Source organism: Octodon degus, unplaced genomic scaffold (assembly GCF_000260255.1).
Source record: "Octodon degus isolate 3935 unplaced genomic scaffold, OctDeg1.0 scaffold00030, whole genome shotgun sequence".
Lineage (NCBI taxonomy): Eukaryota > Metazoa > Chordata > Mammalia > Rodentia > Octodontidae > Octodon > Octodon degus.
This window is the reverse complement of record NW_004524606.1, coordinates 16,576,977-16,601,613: the sequence shown is the minus strand read 5'-3', so window position 1 is coordinate 16,601,613 and position 24,637 is coordinate 16,576,977. Positions and strand designations below refer to the sequence as shown.

Genomic DNA, 24,637 nt, shown 5'->3' with positions numbered 1-24,637 from the left:
GCCTGGGCTGGGACTGGTCCCGCCAGCGCAGGGTAGCAGGAAACTCTCCGCACACTCACTGGACCTGGGCTAGGACTGGGTCTGGGGGCTCCTGGAACTCGGCAGAAAATCTCAATTTTAAGTTTAATAAAACATTATTGCTATTTATATAGAATCTGGGGTAATGACATTATTTACAAAGTAGGTTAAAAATTCTGTTCAAAATTATCAAAGAATCAAGTATTAAATACTAAAATGGAAGAAGAAAGGTAGAATACACTTATTGAAGGTATTGAATTTCAACTTATTGTAGATATGGGGAAACTTGAGCCGACAAAGTTTACTGATTTGTATTGATTAGCAAAGTGGCAAGAAAACAAAGTCCCTATGTTTGTGCATGTTTTTCTTTCCATGAATTCATACAAAAATGAAGAGTAAGAAGAACATTGTGGATTATATAATTGGAAAAAATTTCCTTATAGATTATAAAGCTGAATAACAGCAACCTGGGCCCAGGGAGATAGCTAAGTAGAGTAAGCACTTGCCTGGCAAGTGCAGAGTCCTGAGTTCCATCCCTGGTACTGAAAAAAATAAAAAGCAATCTTCACTATCTGTGGTAATAAAGGATAGAAAATAATTCAACAATGTCTTTAAAGAACTGAAGGAAAAGTACCAAGTGAACTAAGAATTTCAAACACAGCTTAGTATTGTTTAAAAACAAATGAATAAACACAAAAAGATAAAAAAGACAAAAAAACTCCAAACTAGTGGCAAAACCATTAGGATTATCATTAAGAGAATCTGGTGACACAAATATTTAATAGGAGTCCTAACATAAAAGGAATGAAATTTAACAGAAACGGGATACTTGCAGCAATGACAAAAATTAATCTAGAAATTACACAGGAAAAAATTTTATTCTAAGCATTGATGATTTTCAATGTACCAATCTTAGTTACTAATTGGAATAAAAATAAAGTTGAACTTAAAAAAGTGTATATGGAACAATAAGAGGGTTTTGGGTGGTGGAATTATATGTAAATAATTATCAGTTAGGTTCAGAATGTCAAGGAGTTTGGCTTTATAGAACTACATTGTGTGTGTTTCAAGGAACCCTGTTAAAAATGGAACTAGAATAGAAAATGTAAACATAAAGGAAGAGATACTGCAAAAAAGAGAACTCAGTGAATCCTGTAGGAAATAGAAAATCATGCAGAAATAATATTTGACACTAGAAAGAATATTAAAACATTTCAAGAATTAAAACAAGTGCAAACAAATTCAATATCCATGTAAAGAAAATTAGGATGAGAAATACAATTGTTAAAAAATCACATGAAGCTAGAATAGATGTTGAAAATGTAGTAGTGAAGGAATCTCAGTCATAGTTAACCTAAAGCAGACATGGCAATATATATTCATGTAAAATAGTATGTAAAGAAGCATTAAGCTTCTTTACATACTATTTTACATGAATATATATTGGTATATATATTTACATGAATATATATTGGTATATATATTGGTATATATATATATATATTTACATGAATATATATATTGGTATATATATTGATAATATAAATTATCCATACTGAACCAAAGTTCAGTTCTCCATGTCAATAGAAATTCAATATCATTTTATGGTAAGTTGCCTGCTCAGGTGAATACAAGGATGCAGAACCATAGCCTCCACCTCTTCACCACTGCTCTCTCTTCCTTCTCTAAAATAGCTCCTAGAACAACTTGTGTTATTTTTATTTTCTTGTTACCTGTCATCTTTTATATGTATCACATTCAATTTAGCATGGAACATGAGAATTTTATTTAGTATCATTTCGCTGCCCTTCATATGGAATCTGGTTCCTAAGTTGCTTCTTTCAAAAATCACTCTTGAGGAAAGAATTGACCCAAATGCTTCTGATACTGTGACCACTAGCTCGGCATAACCTTTTCCAGTACCCACAAGGCCAACCATAAGTAGCTGTTAGGTGAGGTGCAGCAACTCATACAGACATGCTTTCACAATGAAGATTACAGATTTCCATATTTCACTACTTACACTGTAGACCTCTGAATGATGCCGTTAGCTTTTATATTCCCAACCTAACCTTTTCAAATGTTAAAATTCATTTTAACAATTTTTAAAGACAACAACAAAGGTTAAAAAAAATTCTGGACCATCCTAGTAAAAGGAAAAGACAGTGCATAAATAACAAAACTGATGGAAGACTGAATTGCACATATTAGAGATCAGTTTATTTTCCTATTACCAGCAGTTTAAATCACATTCTGAAGCTCGTGCAAGTAACATTTTAATATGAGGCCACAGGGACGTGTTCTTTTATTTTTAACATCTCACTTATGGTATGTTAATGCTCCCTCAATACAAGTAATGGTACCTCTGAAAGAAAAGGCTCTGCCAGCTCTGAAGAGTACCATGGAAAGAGTAAAAATTATGTTTCTCTGTTAAATATTTCTCTGCTATATCAAAAGTCCCTCAGGGGCTGATTAAATTCATTAACTGCTAACACACATTTGAGCCATTCTTTGCTTTCTGACTAAGATGCCAGTGAGAGGAAAGCCAACCCAGGAATAGCTGAGCTGCCAAGAATCTAATGTTATAGCCTAATATTTACAACTAAATAACACAATTGTAATAAAGTAGCAATTATGGAGGGTGTGTTTCCTAACTGACACCAGAGTAACTTGGCAGTTATTTTTCCTGATCCCCAATATAGATGTTACCATCTTTATTTTACAGTTTTAGGAACTTGTGTCTTCAAAAGGCAGTCAAGGAAGAATTTACGGTAAAAAGACACCTTTTGCTATCTTCACCACTCAAATTCTTTTCATAGAATCGTGAATGCTGCCAACTGACAACCTACCTTGTTCTTTAGTCTCCAAGGATGTATAACTTAGAACACTGAGGAAGACAGTCTACATTAATCTGAATGAAATAGTAATAATTTGTGTTGCATCATTTAGTAAGCACATCTTCTGAAAACCTGTAATTATATAGACCTTACTGAAATAATTCCATTCCATAAAATTTACCATTCATGGACAATTCAATAGTTTCTAGTATATAATTATGAGTTTCTGTAATCATCACCACGGTCATATTTCAGAACATTTTCATCACCCCAGAAGAAATCTTATAATAAATATCAATCACTCTCCATCTCTCTATCCTCTTATACCCTAATAACTGCTAATGTACCTTGTACAATTTTGCCTGTTCCAGATATTTTATATACATGGAATTCAACCTATAAGTCACCTTCTGTGTAAGGGCTTTATTATTTGTAAGATTTTCATGATTAATCCATCTTTTGGCTTGAATAGGTACCCTATTTCCTAAAGTATTATAATTATTGCTGTCTAACAAAAGGTGAGTATTATTTTCTCCAATCTAGAGAAAGTAGTAACTGTTTTCTATATGTAATTTAGACTGAATTTTACAGTATTGACAAAACAAATTAACATGATACAAGCTCATGGAAAATACCTCTTTCACCAATGATCTCTCAGAGAGACTATCCGCTCAAATATTAAAGCAGTAAATCAAGCACAGAACTCTGAGCACAAAGCCACAATTATTTTCATTTAGATGACAGATAACAGGAACAACTACATAATCCATTCAACCTGAGAACCTACATGATTCTTGTTTCATATTTAGAATCTAGCTAAGAACCTACATTTCATCAATCCATGTAACAATACCTGGATGAAAAGCTGTTTGGACAGAACTGATAGCAAATGACAAGGCATGATACTTGCAGGAGTCATGGGAGGGCAGAGTTGACAAGTCCTCTTGCCATCTGGGAATAAGGGCACAGGATAGGAAGACTCTGATTTTTTTCCCCTCTCTTTTTGTAATAGTAGGACTTTCATCCTTAGTCTTGACCTATATGACCTATATCTTTAATCTTTTTTTTTTAAGTTTTAAAAGACAGAGTCTCACTAAATTTTCCAGGCTGGCCTTGAACCTGTGATTCTTCCTTCAGCCTTCCAAGAACCTGCAAACAATCTTTTATTGTGAAATCTCCTTAGTTCTAAACATTGACAACAAATTGAACTTTGTTATTCTTTCTGAAATTAAAAGTTTACAAAGTACTAACACATATTACAAATAACTTTTTGGTTCACACTGGCCCATAGGGACTTCTACAACAAGCAGACACCTAAATCCTCATTGAGTCAAAGGAGGATCAGGAGAAAGAATCGTGCCTCCTCTTTTTGTTCTTAATTGTGGAAATGTCCAACAACTTAAACTTTGGGACAGTGGAAGTAAAAAAGTGAAAATGATATTAAATACTGCATTCTTATCATAGCTGTTTACTGAAGACACCCTTTGTGTATGCATTGCTAGATGCTTGGAATACTATGATAAGCTACATGTGGGATCTCCAACTTCAGAAATCTATAGTGGGAGAGTAAGATGGCCACATAACCACACAGTACAATGGGATCATTATTTTGCTTACACTGTGTTGAAATTGGAAGGAAGAAGGGAAGCCTATCCCAGGGAAAGCAAGCCAGAGAAGTGTTACTTTAAGGAGTTTTCAACTGGCAATAAAAACAGTTGATTAAAAATGGGAGACACAGCAGGGGAAGACAAATTATCCCCAGAAGAAAAGACAGCATTGAGAAAATATAATGTCCTTGATTAATTTAAATAATTTTAGGTTGGTAGAACCTAGTTTGGAAGGTCGAAATAGGTGGGGAACGGAAGTTAAAGTACATAGGTAAGGAGGTTGAATAAGGGTCAGTGTGTGGAGTTGTGTTCAGAATGCTTGCAATCGTTCTACAGAAAGTTGGAATTGATGAAAGATGCATTGATGGTTGTGGTAAACTGACTAAATTTAGGAAGCATCTCAGGAAGGTCACACCTACTTCTTGTGTGGGATGGACTGTAAGCAACCAAGCCTAAATAAGTAGAAACAGAAAAATTAATGACTTAGAATCTGTTGGTAGATATAATGTTGCACCATGCAATGATGTTTGGACAGTCCAAGTGGGACTTGGGGCCCCGGCCTAGAAGCTGACCCCAGATCCATCCACACACCCAGTAAAGACTGAGGGAGCTCCAAATTAGAAGACCTAAAAGACTGCCCTTGTGAGCCCAGGAGAAATAATGAATGCTTATTGTTTTTAATCCACTGAATCTTAGGGTGATTTGTTACAGAGAAAAAGCTAATCAGTTAAAAATTTCACTCATTTTTGGCCTTGAAAAATATCTGAAGATTTAAGTGAAATAAGCATTTTTTCTATTTTCCTTGACAGTTTAAAAATATGAGAACCAGAGTTATGCACTGATACTCGGCCAATTTCATCAGGCCTTCTATTGAATAACTGCTTTTTTAACTTTATCTTGCTTGAGAAAAAAGTTGGCCCTCAATTACTGAATCTTTAAAATAAGGCAATATTTTATTTTGTGTATGCCAGTGAAATTACAGTTTCTTCTGTTCTACATAATTTTAGTATTTTTCCCACAAATGCCTAGGGGGCCTAACAAATAGTAAATTCACTGAACTTACATAAGGGTCAGAAAACTATGGATCAATTACATCCTTCCAAGAAATATACTGAACCTCTAATTTCTAGAAACTGTGAAAATAATCTTCTTTGGGAAAAGAATATTTTCAGATGTAATTAAGTTCAGATGTCGTCATCTAGGATTACCAGTCGCCCTAATGCAGTAACCAGTATCTTTATAAGGAAGTGTAAATTTGGAAACACACACACACACACACACACACACACACATCACATGAAGACAGGGGCAGAGATTCAAGTGATACATCTACAAGGCACAGAACACCAAAACTTAAAGCAACTACCAGAAGCTAGAAGAATCAAGGAAAGAAAATGCCTAGTATAACCAACCTGACACTTGGATTTGCTACTGTTAACTTTCAGAATTGTGACAGAACACTTTTCTTTTGGTTTTGTTTTAAGCCCCCTACTTTTAGGTACCTTGTCAGATTAATGAGAGAAAATAACACAAATACCAACTTTAATTTTCTAGGAATGACATTTATTAAGAAACGAACATTTGTCATTTGTCCCATTCATTTTATTCCTTAAAATTTTAATATTTTCCAAATTCAATTCATTTAATATTTGTGTTGATTTCACTGTTAAAATATCTTCTTTGAAAGCATTTGGCAAAAGCCAAACAATCTTTACTTAATTCCTAGTACTCTTTCTTACTTTTGTGTTTTTTTTATTTTCTGGGTTTTTTTGTTACTGTTTTTGTCCTTGCTATTTGAAGCAGGGTCGGCTTGGCTGCCCCTGACTCACAGTGATCTTCCTGCCTCAGCCTCCAGAGTGCTGGGATTATAGGCCTGCACTGTGACACCAACTCAAATATTCTTTTTATCATGCTGAATAAAAACAGAAATGCACATGGATTACTTTTCTAAGACAGGCTTACAAGTAGTTTGTGCTTAACTATAATTTTCACATTCAAAATTCTAAAGCTGAATTCTAAAGCTTTTGAATTACAAATTAATACAAATCTCAGAAAACATACCTCAGGTGTCTTCTTCAGAAAATTTGGAACTCTCTTTATTTCCTAATATCAGGTATTATTTTCTGTAACTTCATTATGTTTATTAACTTAACTGTAAATAAACTATGATACTGATCTTAAGGTTTTACTCTGAAAGGAAAAGGTCTCCATGTTTCCATAGCAACTCTGGGTACTAATCAAAGGTGAAGTAAGTGTAAAGAAAATCTTCCCTTCAGGGAAGCTTACCTTTTAGGGCAGCCTGAGCAGCCACATGCTGTGGAGTTTCTATGTCAGTGATTCCTAAAATAAAAACAGGAATGCACATGAAATGTTTTTAAGACAGACTTACAAGTAGTTTGTGTTTAACTATAATTTTCCCATTCTAAATACAAATTATGAAGAAATGAAAATGCAACAGTTATGGACTCCTGGCTAGGTCAGAAGACAGAATGCCAAGTTTCATTCTCTACTTTGTTCCACATGAGCTGAGTGGCAGTCGTCAGTCCATTCACCATGCTCTCCCCTTACTTTGTTAGTGCAGGGGTTCTAGGAGTCTCAGGTATTGTGCGATCTTGAGATTCTATTGAACAGACAAGTTCCTATGAGGGTGTCTTAGATGGTGTTGTGGTTTGTGTCTAGTTCCCTGCCCCAAAGACTCATGCGGTTATGGAGCAACTTCTAGTGCTTGTGATTAATTTCTGCTCAAGTGCTGGGGTTATGGGTGGGAGTGCTGCTGAGATTATGGGTGTAAGTACTTTTGGGATTATGGATGTGAGTGCTACACACGCCCTGGGACAGATAGCCTGAAGACAATGTAAGGGAAGGAGAGAGGCTTGTCTTCAGGCTTTTCTGCCACTGTGAAGGACTGCCTTCTTCCATGTGCCACTCTGCCTTGGAGCCAGCTGAGTATGGACTGAAACCTCCACTAACTGTGAGCTAAGTAAACCTTTCCTTCCTTAATTCTGGATGTTGGGTATTTTGTCCCAGCAATGACAGAAAAGTAACAGACAGATGGGCTTTAAAAGATAAAAACTTAGCAATAAACTCAGCTCAAGGTATCTTGTATGTTTTTAGGTACATATCATAGATATATAAAATGAAGGTGGTCACAAAATCAAAACATTCTCCTCAAATAAAAATGACCAACAGTTTCATAAAACTAATGAATTAAGCTTTAATTGTGAAATATTTTTAAAGTTATAAAGTTAAATATTAACTGAGAAATAAATTTTACTTTGGACTATATTGTTTAAGAAATAGTTGCTTTTTTTCTCTGAATGAAAATGTATACTTGATTTTGCAAGAACAAACATATATTTATGCCTTCACTTTTTCACAACTTCAGTTTTTATGTATGTTTGTTTCTTCATCCAAGTTTCTACCACAGGTAACTGTGATTATGAGTAAAGTAACTATTTTGTTTTATATATATATATATGTATATATACATACATATATATATCATTACCATTCAAATATCTTAATTAAGTACCTACAAAAAGGTCTTTATAAGAATAACGAAAAGATCTTTATACTAAATAAATTTATTAAAGTTTATGTTATGAAAGATTAACAAAGCATGTTCAGGCAAATATGGAAGTTCCTAGAACTTCAGCCAACAAAGTGAAGAGAAAGCATATTACAGAGAAATGAAAAAGAGACACAGAAAATAAAATTCGAACTACAACCTTGTTAATTAACCAGTCAAGTGGTTAAAGTATAACTAGTTTGCATTTATTCAGTTTATTAGCTATGGAGCTTCAGGGAATCAACTGAGCTTTGATTAAACTACACATTGGTTTGATCTTTTAGGCTTAGATCAGGTTTTCAGTTTTAGTCCATTTTTACAACCAAATTTTTATATTTTACTCAAGTGTAGTCTGGTTTATCTTTATGTAAGCATAGTTAATTGGGATAGTAATTGTCCATTTTTTATTAACCATAAATATATCGTTTCTTAAGTGTGTCTTTCACTGGTTAGCAAAATAGCTGTTCTTCACAGTAAATACCTAAGCATACTCTAAGATTGGCAACATTAGCACCCAAAAGGAAAGAATCAGGGGACTGGGGAGATGGCTCAGTAGAATAAGTGATTGCCTGTCAAGTGGAAGGGTCTGAGTTGAATCTCCAGTTCCGCCAAAAATAAAAAAAAAAGGAAAGAGTCAGAGAATTCTTGATATTGTATACATAGTGAGGAATGTAATTTTTCTTTTCTTATCCTATTATTCCAAAAACACAACTTTGCACATATGATTACAACAAATGTGAAAAGTGTTTTTTTATGGACTTGGAATAATAGTGAACTGTAATCAAATTAACTGTGAATCACAAATATGTCACCATTTGTTTTATTTTAACATGACCTCGTACCAGCTGGCTGTGCATTCACTACAAGTGTCATATACGTGTTAACACTTGCTTTTATATTTCCTGTTTCAAATATCCTAAAACATTGATCAAAACGTGCTTTCCTGTAAGATATTGCTAGCAACTTGTCACATGTACAAATACATTTTTTTTCAAAGGCTAAAGGTGAAGATCATATTTATCACATCTAGTAGAATGATACTTACTGAAATCACCCTTTTATCTCAAAATGTTTTGTTTGTTTGAGTGTACAGATTTTATGACAAGTTGCCTGGGATGGGATATTTGTTCAAATACTTACTGATCACAGGTTTTGAGCAATTCTTTTATTGATGTAAACCTCAATTTTACCTAAAATTTAGCGACAATAATATTAACCATCCTTAAAGAATTTTATTTTAATTCCCAAACTTACATTAAAATATAAAAATTTAGATTAGACATGCAATTTACATTAGTTAAATTCCCAATCTCTAGTAGAGTAGCAAAGATGGTAAAAGACTGCCACATTTGTCTGTTCTCAAGAATGGCAGCTGCACAGAACAGCCAAGTTCTCACCTTAACAAAACACAAACTCTCAGATGCTTACTCATTATAGAGAACATTAGTAGATTCAATTTTTGAGTTTTGTAATGCTTGCCCAGGCAACCTTGGCCAAAAGAGCTGATCTGTTGGGTGACCTAACATACCAAGGGTGCATTTAGTAAACTAGCTAGCTGCCATGGAACTAGAAATGGAATTAGGAAGGAAAGTTAAAGAAAAGAAGTGACTTTGCTCCACCATGCCTTCATGCAATTTCTGCCCTGGAGCCAGCTGGCCATGGCTGAGACCTTTCACACCATGAGCTAAAATAGATCTCTCTGACTTTAAGTTGTAAGAGCCAAGCATTTTGCACAGTGATGGGAATGATGATCGATACAAGGATGCTGCACCTATGTGTTCTACCTGAGCCATAAATTTTAAATTACATAGAACCAGGGCTGGAACAGGTGCTCCTAAAATGTGCTGACTATATGAATGGATCCAGCACACAGCCTACTATAATGTTAGGCATATGCTTTAAATCCACAGTGTATTTTCATGACTGCCTGTTAAAAGAAATTGGCAATAATGCTTAAGTTAGTGTTTGGAACTTGCATCTCTGAATTTCTCTTAGTGAATAGGAATTGCTTATTTGTGCCTTACACTAGAAGAAAAGTAATTTAGCTAAAACCTTCCATCTCAGATGTGCCAGCATGAGTGAGGAAAAATCAAGTACAACTCGAGATGACAGACAGGAAACTTCCATCTACAGAAGTAATTAAATGGATGAAACTCCTTCTACTCAGAATGATTGGTTCTATGAATTTCGCACAAAAATGTTGTGGCCAACATAAATGTACTAGTTATACATTTCAATAGAAGCCTACAAATACCTGCAGAGCTTCTCACCTAAAAGCAAGCAGCAAGGCCTAGCAGCTGGCAAGCCTATGCCAAAAGATGATTTTGCTCTAGGCATCAAAATATCTCCCCATCTACAACCTTCAAAAATAGCTCAGATTCAAAAACTATATGAGATATTTACTTATAAAAAACAGAGTAAAATAAATGAAAACGAACAAACAAAAAGTTAAAGTATAAAAGTTGAAGTGAAAAGTAAGATAACTAAAACAATTCTAATGATTACGTTTGAAAATCATCTATGACATCTTAATGCTTCTAGTTCACACAGACATAACATGCAAGGTCAGGAGGGAGGAAAAATTGATCTCTTTACTTTGCACATTGATGTGAGACATATAAGAAAATAAGACCACCATCACTTACAATTCTTCCATCACTGTACTTGATCACTCAATATAATATGCTTTAAACAGGCAGTGAATAAAACATAGATGTTAAAAACAGATTTGAAGCTAAGGTTATCTTTAATTGCTTCAAGAACTCAAGCAAACTATGAAATATCCTACAATCCCAGTTACATCAACTATAAAACTGGACCCATTGTAACTGCCTTGTTAGCTTTTTGAAAAAGATAAAATAATATGGCACATGGAAATACCCTATCCTACAGCACCTATTCAATAAATATACCTGTTATTATAATTAACATAATTACAATGCAAATAGATTAGATGACATGTGAACAAATATCTGACATTCAATAACCACTCATACTCTAAATGACACTGTACATTAGGGTCTTTTCTCTATATCTAGCCTATGCTATCTAAGTGTGTGACAGCATTTTCTATCACTGAATCAGCAGGCATTTTGCATGGCTATTTGCTTCTTTCACAGGTAGTTAAAACCCAACCTGAATACTCTGTGGGAGGTACAGGTCATGTACACAATAAATTTTCCATGTTTATTTCTAGAATTTCCATTAGCGTTGCCTGACATAATTTAGTTTTTAACATCAGGGCTGCTAAACTATTATTATGCAAGAGATTACATCCCAATGCATTTTTCATTGAAAAGTACATGCATTTGTAATTGTGCTGTCTAGCTACAAGCAAACAAATGGTCATTTGATTCTTTTATCATTATCACAACAAATAGTATCAACCACAGAGATCACTCCTGGGTCCTCCCACATATGCACACAAAGTAAATAACAATACAACATGATACATAATAGGCTTTACGGTTATTAAGAGATAATCACATCCTTGAGATTTTCACTGGGCACAATAAGTGGTACCATTAGAATATGATTATCTCTTGATAACAAGGGTCCCTGTAGTTTTCACAAAGTGAGAATAAAGTAATTACCATAGGGAAAATGTGTATTTATTTTCCTGAACCAAAAAGCTTACAATTGATGCCAATGAGCAGTGGCTCTCCTTGCGATGATGGCACCACACAGTGCAGGTTGCCCACCAAGGTCACACGGGCTCAGGCACCTTGACTTGTGTGGCTGGAAGGGCCACTTTCTGCAAGAATCATGGTCCTTTCTGGAGTTTCTGACTACAAGGTAAATAAGGATAGGAGAAGCCTAAAGTCATAGAGACCCATGGATCATGTTAAGATGTGGAGGAGACTGATCACAGTAATGGAGATTACCTTGCTTATCACTTGGAAGGTTAGCACCTTGAGATGCTGAGCTTCACACATTCTCCAGATGTAACATAACTAGGGCAGCTCATTGGAGAGGCTAGAGTCATGCCCAAATCCTCACGAGGTCCCAGGAAACCAAATAATGCATCCAAAATAGGAAGTAGAATTCAGAGATCAGGAGAAATAAAGACATGAGTCTTTAGTACTTCCCGTGAGGATAGGAAAATTCTTATTCTCAAGACAGTGAGTTTCATTTAAGAGTTTTATTCAATAAGACAATGTGTCTCTTCTAAAATTACTCATAACTGGCCTTTTCTTATCTCAATACAAAAAATGAAATTTATTCTTTTTGAGCTTTGCAATCAAGAAAATAGATTTAAAAAACTCTCCTCAGTTACCAAAACTGAAGAAAATGTTGAATTTGAAAAGAACCATGTAAAACACAGACCTAGATTTTATACTCTAACTTTAAGTCTTATTTCTTCTTAGATTAAGGAAAATTACCTATATCAAATATTTGGATACCATCATCCGATAGCTACAGTTTGTCACTTATTTTTTATTTTGTGTTTCTTCAATTGGGATGCAAAAATGTAGGTCCTGTTCTACCTGCATATTGGCAAAAATCCAGTAGGTGACCAGTACTTATAGGTAATACTAAGTTCTAAATATTCAATATATTTTATCAGACATTAATACTGAAATTACCTATAGTCTAGACATAAACCAACTTAAATTCCTGTAATAACAAAGTACTTAAATTGGTTTTCAGAAAATACCTCCAGGATCTACGTGAGTATTTGAAACTAGTTTCTGAAGACTAGCCATGTGCAGAAACCAAGCAGCCTGCCAGGCCAGCTGATGATCTTTCAATGTCAGAGGAAGCAGGGTGACTCTTTACATCTGTGCAAAAGAACCCTAAAGCTACTCTTTTCTTACCTTCTAATTAAGACACAGCTTCTACCCTCTCCCTTCCTATACATTAGTCTCCCATACTACCTGACAGGGGACACAGATCTGACCCTACAGCTGCTGGCTTCCTAATTGGTTGACAACATCATTAAGTTTGTTTTCATTTTTGTAAAATCTCAGTATGTTATAGTATTGGCTTTTAGGCACTTGGGCAATAAGACATCAAGAAACATGAGTACTATAATTATTTGGAGATATTACTTACATAAAAATTAAGTGAAATGAAAAGAGATAATTTATCAAATATTAAGCCAGATATATTTTACTTTATTTCTAAGAATGTTATTACAGAAAATGTACACTATTGTATATATCATACTATATTACTAATAGACTGTATCCAGCATTATGACCCATATAAAACTGCCCTCAAAAACAGTCTCTGCAAGGGCTGACTAGATAGCTCAGTGGACTAAGTGCTTGCTTAGGTAAGTACAAGGGCCGGGGTTCGATCCCTGGCACCGCATGCCATGCTGGCCCCACCCCCAGATGTGCTGAGCCAGCGATGGGTGCATGCTTGTAATCCCAGCACTAGAGAGGCTGCAAATAGAAGGATCACTACAAGTCTAAGCTGCATAGTGAGACCCTACACGCACGCACACACACACACACACACACACACACACACACACTACTCTTCAAATATGTGGATATCATCAATTATAGGTCCCTACAACAGTAAAAGACCAAAAGAAATGCAGTGAATATCAATCAGGGGTCAAGTTTTGAGAGTTTAGAAATTTTCCTTTTCTTTGACATAAAGTCTCAGTTTCTCAGGCTGACTTTAAACTCATGACCTTTCTGCCTCAGCCTCCCATGTACTGAGGTTGTAAGTATGCGTAACTGTGCTGGGCCTGGCAACATCTTTGATCCTCCATTTAGGCAACATATGGAGTATATTTCTGGTATCTCTTAGTTGTGGTGATTTAAAACAGACCAAGTGTCCATTTCTATAAATCAGTATTAGAAAACTGCAACATCTGAATTTAAGTCCTAGGAACAAAGAAAAAAAATTCTTTAAAATATTAAGCCTATATCCAAATATAGTTGTTTAGGTTTCTTTAGTTTCCATTAAGAAAAAATATCAACTCTGACTAAATGTAACTCTATCTTTCCCATTGGGAAGCCATATGGGAAATGTCAATGTGTTGGCAATCTGCAAGGCCAGAAAATGAAATTTTCCAAGGTTTACCATTATTACAAAAACTGGCATAGTTATAATGACAACCTGTCACTCTGCATTTCCAAGTCATAAATATGCCAATTTTTGACATGCCACAATTGTTTAATGTGTCATATTCTGTGACTTTGTCTAAAAATATATTGGACATTTAGAATTTCCTATAAGTGCTTGTCAGTTACTTAAATATTAACAATATAGGGGAAAAACAGAAGCTACACCTTTGCACCAAATAGAAGAAAGGCAAAATAGAGAATGAATATCAAAAACAAATATAGAATGACTGAAGACAAATATCTTCATAAAGTTAATTTCTGAGAAAAGACAACTAGTTGAGCATACACAATCTGGATCTGGAAACTTCAAACTCTACTTTCTGTGCAGTCTTAATTATATCTCCTCCTACCAAGGTGACCTAGCTGAATTTCTCCCTTTGCCCAGTCTTGCTTATCTTCTAGGGAGTGTCTCTGTAAGCCAGAATCCCAATACGTCAAGTGGGCTTGAGAAAAGCTCTGGATCCAAAATGTGTGCCTAAATGACCAACACAGTCTACGAGAATTATAATCCCACCTACAAGGTACATGACTCACTTGCCAGGGCCATCAATGCTGACAACTATCCCATTACCAGCGACTTGAAAGAGCCAAAAGAGAAAAGACTAAATTCCTGGACAGTTGGCACTTATTCCAGAAAAGACACGCATATTCCCCCCTTTTATTAACCAGGCCCTGCCTCATTTTTATAGCCCTGCACATACAGCCTCCTGACTCAAGGAAAGGAGAAGATCACTGTGAGTGGCCAACAAGAACCTTCCCTAGTGCTCAATTTGGAGCTCAGGGTCAATTACTGGTTTAGTGTTTCTGAGAGTTAAAAGGACCTAGTGGAGCCAAAAATTTGGGAACAAATTTACAGCCATTCTATACCTTAGTTTCATCTTTTATAAATTGAAGCTAAGGACTTTATTTACCTCTGTGATATATAATGAGGATCATGAATTTGTTCTTCTTCATATTTCCTAGCTTTCAGCTCCTAAAAACAGAGTGATTTCCAAAATTTTGGGCATTTTTTCTGCTAATGAGAAGGATGATGACTGGGGCTGTTAGCCAGTCTTATGATTGGAGATGTTAGGCAAGGAAACTCACCATGTGGTTTGAGGGGAAGAATTTTCAACTCCACCCCTTTTTAAGGAGAGGAAAGGGACTGAATGTTGCATTGATCCCCAGTGGATAAGGACTTAATCATCTCTGGGTGAGTAATTCTTTATAAATCTACAAAAGATCTAGGTCTGGAGAGTGAACATGTTGCTGAATACAGGGAAATATCAGGAGTGTGGTACACCCAGGCAGGACAAGGGAACTCTGCATCCTTTCTCCCTATATTTCCATATGGTTCTTTCATCTGTCTCTATCTATACTCTTTGTAACATCATTTACAATGATGCAGTAAACACAAATAAACAGCTCTCTTCTTAAATCCTGAGGGGATTTGACTGGCTGTGTCTTCTTGATTTTCTCTGAGTCACTTCTTCAGTGAGCCAATCAAACAAATTTTTGAACTGGGTGGTATGTATTTAGTATGTACATGACACATCTTCATTCATACATTTGTTTGGTATGTTGTTTAATCCTCAATGTTATGAGTTCTCCAGAGAAATACAATCACAGCAAATAGGGGATAAAAGAAATAATATTTTACAACTTTCTAAGTAAGAATTTCCATGACAACTTCAGAGAATGTGACTGAAAATTACAGTGATGTGTAAGTTAAATAATACATTAGAGTAAAACACACTATACTATTAACTCCCTGCAGAGTAATCCCCCTCGATTCAAACACATTTATTCCAACATTCTTGGTGCTCTCTTAAGTGTATTTAATTGTGCTGTTGTGGTTGCCTCAGGATCCTGAAATGATTCAAAAGTTTTCATTTTATGGCCATTTTGACATCAGGGAAGATGAGAAATCACACAGTGCCACAGCCAGCGAGTAAGGTGAATGAGGACACATTGCAGTGTTTTTACAAGACTCTCTTTCCATTGGACGGCAGTTGGAAGCTGCATTCATTACGTTTTTTATTTCTCTGACACTCATAACAGAGAACTTCCAGGACTGTTTCAGAAAATGACAAGAATGGTGGAATAGTGTGTTCAAAGTGAGGGAGATATTTAGAGGTGGATTAATGGCCGTGTATCTTTTATCATGTTTTTATTTAAATACCGCTTGTTTCAGCTCTTCTATAGACTGTTGCTAGAAGAACACAAGGTTTAAAATGCTCATTGGGAGAGGAGGATTCTCATAGTCAATGAGCCTACTACCTGAAGAAGCAGACTATTCCTAGATAGACAGACTCAAAATTGAATTGCATCTTAGACAGTTATATGGGAACTGATGTATGGGGGAAAAACACATTCTGGTCACACAAGATTGTTGTGTTGTATGTGAGGAGAGTGACGAAAGAAAATTTGATCTTTACTTGACAGATACATGAAGTTCCCATATATCAACACTTATCAATACTTATTTTATAAGAACTTACATAGTGAAAGTTATTTTTAATAAAATATAACCTCTTTCCCAAAGCAATTTATTGTCCTCTTTTATAGAAGCAATATGGATAGTGCTGTGTGCAGACTAACTTGTTCTGATATATTTGATTTAAACTGAGAATAATTTGGCAAAGCCTTTTAATTGAGACTTTTCTTGGTGATTAGGAAGTTTTTTCCTAGTTTCTCGGTAGGATCTTTTTGAAACGTTAGAATTTATGACACATTTCAGACAAACTCAGCCAAGTTTCATGTTCTGCTTCAGCAAAAAGAGATAAGAGGAATTCTATCTAGTTTCTAAATACACTTTTGATTTTTTTTCCTCAGAACCAAGTTTCTCATATTTTGGAGTCACATATTTGGAATTCCATAACTATATATAAGGAAAATTCTAGGGAATAATGAGTAATGTGTTCTAAGAGCCATACATAGTGTTGCTAGTTATAGTTCTTAAAGAGCTGTGTTGTGTGGTTTTCATTAAAGAGGGCACTAATTCAAAGTGATATATTTTTGAAAGGAAATAAAACTGAAATGATATGAAAAATATGAAGCATAACTAGTTTTCTTCCCTTAAGATGTGAAGACCTGCAGAGGCAAAGCCTTGCACCACCTGAACTCTAAGTAAAATACAAAAAATCTTATCAGTATGTATTTCAATATCATAGAATATTTTGCTATTACCATGAAAAAGAAAACAGCAATTTTCATAGTAAATAGGGGAAAATAGAAATAATATTTTATGACTAATTGACCTTCAATACACAATAATTTCTAGGATTGATTTCCTGCCTAATTTTGAAGCAAATAGCCATCAATTTGGAAATTCTTGCACAAGAATGTGAGCAACAGAATTATTTTCTTCTCAGTGGGAGATTTTTATAGCCTTTACAAAAGCACTTCATATACACACACACTCTTACACACACACACACACACACACACACACACACACGTGCTTATGCATTTTACATTTATTCTCTAGTTCCTATAATAATTTGATGAAATTTCCCAAGATCAAAATAAATCGCCTGTGCCATGTGAACTTCAAGGTATATAATGCTACATTTGAAATACGCTGAAAATTATCTTGGCATCTTACATCTTTGTAGGTAGCAAACTGTTTGATTGATAGTCAAATACAAGAAAGTCTGGTGAACCAGTAAGAGAATAGGCTTCAGAGTTAGGAAAAGCTGGTTACAATTCTAGCTTCCTCACTCATTTTTTTTTTTTTTTACTAGTACATGTTTGCGCACAGAATGAAAATGTTCATTGTGGGTACTCGGCATGTGTACAAGATACATCTTCACTCATCTTACATCCCTGTCCTCTGCTCCATGCTCTAACTCTTATGTAAGAAGCTTAAAAGTTATATCATTTCTCTTACATGAAAAGCCCAAAGTATCACTAAGTAAAAGAGCAAAACAGAAGACAGCAGGGAACATGGAGATGAATCACATGCTTCTGCATGACTGTGGACACACAATTCTGTCTTAGGTTCAGTTTTTACATTTGTAAAATGGACACCATAATATTTATATTGTCCCAGGCCTTGAACATGGCATTCATTCAAAAATAGGAACAGGAACTCCTGCTTGTTTTAGGCGAAAGCCTATATGCCATTTTGATCTGTATATATGGCATTCACTAACCAAAATTAATGAATGTCCATACAGTAAAAGATATAGAAATCATTACCCAATTTCTCCTCCTATATTTGATACATGTAAACATACATTTCTTTAATATTTTGTTTAATCCTCAATGTTATGAGTTCTCCAGAAAAATACAATCAATATGGTTCGTGTGTGTGTGTGTGTGTGTGTGTGTGTGTGTATGTGCACATGCACAAGCTCATATGTACATATATATGGAGATAAAATAAGGACTTGATTCACATGGTTAAGTGAAGACTGACAAGGTAGAAAATCTACTGTATAAGAAAGTTTGCAATCCCAAAATTCAGAAGAGCTAACAGGGTTATTCCTCTAAAGCAATCAGCAGACTTGAGACTAAAAATTCCAATGCTCCAATTTGAATCCCAAGAGAGGAAAGAGCTGAGTTCTGAAGTTTGAAGGCAAAATGACATCTTTCCCCTGGAAGGAAGGCCAGGCTTCTCTCCTTCAGCACACAGGATGAGATCTGTCCAAATTAGGGTGTCATCTGCTTTACTGAATCTCTTCACTCAAATGCAAATCTCAACTTGAAACTTCCCACTAAACACATAGAACAATGTTTCATGAAGAATCTGGGCACGTTGTGGACTACTCAGGTGCACACATGAAATCAATCATCATAAACTCTAAAACAAATGTTTGCCTTTATGCTCTGTATCAAATTATAATTTTACCAAAAGTGGACTCAACTACTGTAGAACATGAAGCTTTTATAATACTTTTAATTTCAGAGAAGTTTTTGAAAGTTGTTTTACTTATAATGGAAATTTTTAAAAGCTTACTAATATTAACTGAACAATCAAATAGGGAGGAAATCAGTTTATAAAACAGGGAAAGCCCACTTTCTGCACAGAATTAATAGTTCAGTTTTATTCAGAATAAAGAAACCCAGCAAATTTGCTCACATGAGAAGAAATTCTGCTATTGGTTTAGAATCTGTACTCATAATACACATGCAACAACAATAATATTATATATTAATACAATTGATTTGCTGCTGTATTTGCCTATAATTAATAATTGTAAATAGAGTGATGCAATTAGCATTTGGAACAATTGTTATAGCATTACGATGTCAGGCTCAACATTTCACTTCTCTTCATGCCAATGGTTCTCTTAGCATATGCAAGCTGCCTTCTCTTCAGTAAAATAATTTTTGATAGAGGTCTTCCAAGCATCCCCAGGTGTTTTCCTCTTGATCATACTGGCAACAGCCTTGCATATGACATCAAGCAAACCTTTGATGTCTGGGCATTTTGCTGATAGAAGAAGTTCAAAAAGAGTTCCTTGGTCAACTTGGTCCTAGACACAGAGAGAGTCTTTTCCTTTACCTCTGTTCTCCTTATCCTCTGGAGAAGCAATGTCATCCTTGTGGTGGGCATACCACGGAAGGAGCATTTTTAACATTGTTGCATTAATACTAGGTAAAGGAACTGGGAAAATGTCTCCTTCATCATCCATTCTCAAATCCTCCAACATGGTCTTGGCTATTACAGATTGTTGGGCAATTCTGACATCAACTCCAAAGATGCCTCCATTGGGACTTGGCCACTCAATCAAAGACATGGAGTGTGGGCTCTAGAGCATGGCCAGACAAAAGCAAATTCACAAAGAGAAACGCAGTGGAGGTAGTTACAGAGTTGTACCTTTTTCTTTTACGTTTCACATTTTTAATACTAGATTTTTCACTTGAAAAAATATACCTTACTATTAATGATGTATTTTATTTCCAAAGAGCATACATATACTACAATTATTTTATTTTATTTTATTTTTTTATTTTCAATTTTTAATTGTTTTGCTGTGATTCATAATTGTACATATGTATGGGGTATATTATGACATTCTGACACATGTGTACATTGTATAATGATCAAATAAGAACAATTAACATATGTGTCCCCACAGTTATTTTATTATATAATTATAAATATAGATTATTTCAAAAGACAAAATATGTAAATACATGTGCTTATGTGTTCCTTATTTTAAATGGATGTGTTATTTATATTTTGAAAAAAAGATATGTAAACATAAGAAAAATTGAGAACTTCCATTAAAAACTCAAGCCTGGGGGTCTTGAATTGATATACTTTTTTCTTTCCAAAGGCTGAGTAAGAAGAACTTTATGAACACGCAGACATCCAATTAGGGTTATGAAAAACAATAACAACAACAACAACAACAACAACAACACTAAAACACTTGTATTTGTCAGTTTTCTTGCTACTGAGATAAATATCTAAGACTCACATTTTATTTTTATTTATAATTTCAAGGCTTCAGTCTGTTGCATCTGGCTGCAAGCAGAAACAGCATGGCAGAAGGGTATGTCAGAGAAAAACTGCTTAGGTTATGAGTGTGGGGAAATCAAAGCAGGGATCAGGGATAAATAGGAGATATAACCTCCAAGACTTGCCCCTAGTGCCCATCTTGAAGTGGACACTGATTCCTAATAACACCATCTGTTATGAAGAGATTATGTTCCATATACACTGATGAATACAGTGGGTAAATCTACTGAGTGAAGTCCCTGAATGATCCGGCCACTTTACCAGGAACGTCTTAAACAGTCAAGTTGACAACTAAACTTAACTTTTAAAATAACTTTGAAATTGCTGAGGAATTCAAAAAGCTTTATTTGATGAGTATATTTTCCATACTTACCATATACAAAATTAAAAATGAAAATTTCTCAGACTACTTAAGAGCTCATTTTAAAATAGAAATAAAGTGATTATATATTAACATAAATAATGTATTTAACATGGAAATAATATGTCAGTCTCCCAATTCTATGCACTGCACATTCACAGATTCTATGAGCATTCAATTAAAAATATTTGAACAAAATGCATCTTCCCTGAATATTATAAACTTTTCCTTGTTGTTATTCCTTAAACAATATAACACAGTATTTATATTACATATAGAAATAATTTTAAGTATATGGAAGTATGTATGCAGCTTACACAAGAATACAAAATTTTTATATAAGACATGACTGTGCATTTTGAAATCTGTGACAGTTATGAGATTAATGCTCTAAAAAAAAACCAAACAAACAAAAAAAGAAAGCTAGGAGAGTAGCCTATTTTAAACCTCTGCAAATCTTAATATCTGGCTATAGAGTAAACAGCAATTTTCCTTTCCATTAAGTCTTATACATTACAATATCAAACATCACAGTCTCTAGAAAATTCTAATATGCACAATAGGGCAATAAGGATTACAAAGGCAGACATGTTTTCATCATTACTAATAAAATATCTTTGATTTAACAAACGAATGAAAAGTTTTGGTTTCCTTTTGATTCTCAGAATCAAACTTCAAACATTACTCACTAGTGTTTGAATAGCTCACTGAAAACATGAAAATGAAAAACTTTGGGGAATATTTTCTTAAGAGAATTTGATTCTACTAACCTCCTAACTAAAGCATCTCGGCTTTGGGAAATTATTCCATAAAATTCTGCATGCAAGGTTGCAGAGCTAGAGCCAAGAGCTGGGTAGGAATTATGTGATCCATACTATTCAGTTCATTGGGGTCAAAAGAACAGCAAAAAATCCAAACAGATTGAAATATTTAGTTTAATTTAAGAACATTAAGAATAGTGATTTCTTTGAGGGATTAGTCTCAGCACTCCAAGAGCCGCTTATAGTCGTGGCTATTGTCTTAGTTACTTTCCTTCATTGCTGGGATAAAATACCTGACACCCAAAATTAAAGAAGGAAAGGTAACTTTACCTCACAGTTAGTGGAGGTTTCAGGCTATACTCAGCTGGCTCCAAGGCAGAGCAACACATGGAAGAGAACAGAAGTTCATGGGGTCAGAAAACAGCAAAAAGCAAAGGTGGGGCCACAGCTGTAGCTTCTAGTGAGCCTCTTTCCCCTCCTTACATTGTAATGTAGATTACCAAAGCCAGGGCAGGGGTAGCACTCATACCCATAATCTCAGCATTAGACCATGAAGTAATCACAAACTCTAGAAACTGTCCCGTGACTGACTCAGGCTTTGAAGGGATACCTGGACACAAAACATAAGAGTTATACATTATGGGAGGAAAAGGTAAAAGAGGAAAACCCTACTTCAGGCATAGCTCGATTGCCAATTATACAAATTAGAATGAGACCCAAAATTTTCTGACATTTCATGGATGGCTAGTGATGAGGAGCATTTTTTCATATATTTATTCACTTCCTCAATTTCATCATCTAAGAGGTGTGTGTTCATCTTGGATGCACATTTCTGGATTGGGTCTTTACATTTTGGGGCCTTAATGTTTTTTTAATTCTTTATAAATTCTAGAGAGCAGACCTTTGTCTGAGTGCTTATTCGTCAAGATTTTTTCAAAATTTGTGGATTGTCTTTTCACTTAGTTGGTAATTTCTTTTGATGTGCAAAAACTACTCAGTAAGAGGTGGTCCCAATTGTTAATTCTTTCAAGTAATACTCGTGCATTTGGATTTTTGTTCATGAACTCTTTGCCTACCCCTATGTCTTCAAGAGTTCCTCCTACTTTCTCTTCCAGGAGATTTAGTGTTTCTGTTTTAATGTTTAGATCTTTAATCCATTTTGACTTTAACTTAGTACATGGTGATCAACCTGGGCCAAGTTTTACTTTTTGGCATGTAGAGAGCCAGTTTTTCCAGCACCATTTGTTAAAGAGCCTATCTTTCTTCCAGTGAGTATGTTTAGCCCTTTTGTCGAATATAAGATGACTGAGTGTGTTCGTAGAGGGTTCTGAGTCTGCTAATCTATTCCATTGATCCTGAGGTCAACTTTGTTGCCAGTACCATGCTGATTTTATCACAGTAGCCTTGTAGTATAATTTCAAAACAGGAATTGTAGTGCTTCCTGCTTTGTCTTTGTTGCCCAGGATTGCATTTGCTATTCCAGGTCTTTTCTGGTTCCAAATAAATTTGAGGAATGATTTCTCTAGCTCTGTGAAGTATGTTGGTAGTAGTTTGATAGGGATTGCATTAAATCTGTACAGCAATTTTGCAAGTATGGCCATTTTCACGATGTTGGTTCTTCCTATCCAGGAGTAGGGAATATCTTTCCATTTTCTGAAATCCTCTATATCTTTATTCAGAGGACCGAAGTTTTCCTTGAAAATATCTTTGACTTCTTTAGTTAGATTAATTTCAAGGTATTTCATTTTCCATGGTGCTATTATAAAAGATATTGTTTCCCTATGTTCCCTCTCAGTGTGTTTGTTATCTGTGTAGAGGAATGTTATCGGCTTTTGGGTATTGAGTGTGTATCCTGCTATGCTACTGAATTTGGGTATCAATTCTAGTAGCTTCTTGGTGGAGTTTTTTGGGTCTTCCATGTAAAGTATCATGTCATCTGAAAATAATGATAATTTAACTTCTTCTTTACCTATTCTTATTCCTTTTCTTTCTCTCTGTTGTCTAATGGCTCTAGCTAATGATTCTAGACTATATTGAATAGGAGTGGTGCTAGAGGACATCCTTGTCTTGTACCAGATGAAAGTAAAGACTTCAGTTCTTCCCCATTTAGAATTATGTCAGCTGTTGGGTTATCATAGATGCTTTCATCAGACTGATGTAGAGGCAATCTATTCCAATTTTCTGTAGGACTTTGAACATAAATGTGTGTTGGACTTTGTCAAAAGCCTTTTGTGCATCAATTGAGATGATTATGTGGTTTTTAGTTTTTGCTTTATTGATATAGTGCATTATATTTATAGATTTGCAAATATTGAACCATCCTTGCATCCCTGGGATGAATCCTACCTGGTCATGGTGTATAATCTTCTTGATTGAATGCAAATTAAAACAACACTGAGATATCATCTCAACCTAGAAAGAATGGTTATCTAAAGAAATAAACCAACAACAAAAGCAGGAGAGGCTGTGGAATAAAAGGAGCCCTTCTCCAGTGCTGGGGGAATGTAGACTAGTGCAACCATTATGGAAATCAGTGTGGAGACTCCTTAAAAAACTAGAACTGGAAATCCCATTCAAACCAACTATCCCCCTACTGGGAATTTTCTTGGCGGACCTGAAAACGTCATATCATAGCAATATATGTGTACCTATGTACACATATATTATAGCAGCACAATTTGTGATAGCCAAATCTTGGAAACAACCAAGATGTCCCTCATCTGAGGAATGCATGAAAAAGATGTAGTATTGTTATATAATGGAGTATGGCTCAGCTATAAGGAATGATAAACTTGAAGCCTTCATATTTAAGTAGATGCCACTTGAGAATATATTAATAAGCGAAATAAACCAGACACACATGTGTAAATATCTTATAGTCTCCCTAGTCTAAGAACTCAAGAGAAGAAACACAAATAGATATAACACAATTAAAAGAAAAGCAA

The 24,637-nt window shown here is 35.0% G+C and overlaps 1 protein-coding gene and 1 pseudogene across 1 annotated transcript in view; both read right to left on the bottom strand.

Annotated features, from left to right (window-relative positions):
* Cntn4 (contactin 4) overlaps positions 1 to 24,637 on the bottom strand; it is a 1,063,047-nt gene that overhangs the window by 816,199 nt on the left and 222,211 nt on the right. Inside the window, exon 2 of the mRNA XM_023713310.1 lies at positions 6,749 to 6,802. The gene's annotated coding sequence lies outside the window, so the exon portion shown is untranslated. The remainder of the gene's footprint in view (positions 1 to 6,748; positions 6,803 to 24,637) is intronic.
* LOC101591085 lies at positions 19,393 to 19,842 on the bottom strand (annotated as a pseudogene).